The sequence below is a fragment of the Myotis davidii genome, unplaced genomic scaffold (assembly GCF_000327345.1).
Source record: "Myotis davidii unplaced genomic scaffold, ASM32734v1 scaffold415, whole genome shotgun sequence".
Lineage (NCBI taxonomy): Eukaryota > Metazoa > Chordata > Mammalia > Chiroptera > Vespertilionidae > Myotis > Myotis davidii.
In genome coordinates this window covers 168,390-169,088 of record NW_006287951.1, presented here as the reverse complement: position 1 = coordinate 169,088, position 699 = coordinate 168,390, and the positions used below count along the sequence as shown (strand labels likewise).

The window sequence follows — 699 nt, the reverse complement described above, 5'->3', positions numbered from 1 at the left end:
CAAAATAGTTCAGCCACTCTGGAAAATAGTATGACAGCTTTCTCTAAAGTTAAGCATACATTTTTCATATGACCCAACAACTTATTTCTGGGTATTTTTCCTGGATAAATGAAATATATTGTTCACACAAAAATCTACACATGTTTGTATCAGCATTATTCAACATCACCAAAACTGACAACAACTCAAATGTCCTTTAGTGGGTAAGTGGTTAAACAAATTGTGGTATATCCATGCAAAGAAATACTACTAAAAAAATCATTAATTTAAAAGCAAAAACATTCATTTCTCTGGGTTTTTAGTTAAGCATACATTTTTCATATGACCCAACAACTTATTTCTGGGTATTTTTCCTGGACAAATGAAATATATTGTTCACACAAAAATATACACATGTTTGTATCAGCATTATTCAACATCACCAACACTGACAACAACTCAAATGTCCCTTAGTGGGTACGTGGTTAAACAAACTGTGGTATATCCATGCAAAGAAATACTACTAAATAATCATTAATTTAAAAGCAAAAGCATTCATTTCTCTGGGTATTTATGGAGAAAACTAAAGACATGAACAATATAAATATAATGGTAAACTTTTAAAGAGCAGCTAGTATATAATACTTTTGCCTGTTCTGAGAATAAATATTTAGGAGGAAGAGAAAGCACAATTATTTCAACAACTACACTTTAAGGCCA

At 30.5% G+C, this 699-nt stretch overlaps 1 protein-coding gene across 1 annotated transcript in view; it reads left to right on the top strand.

Moving 5' to 3' along the window:
- The window catches only part of NAV3 (neuron navigator 3), a 351,070-nt gene that overhangs the window by 338,709 nt on the left and 11,662 nt on the right, over nt 1–699 (top strand).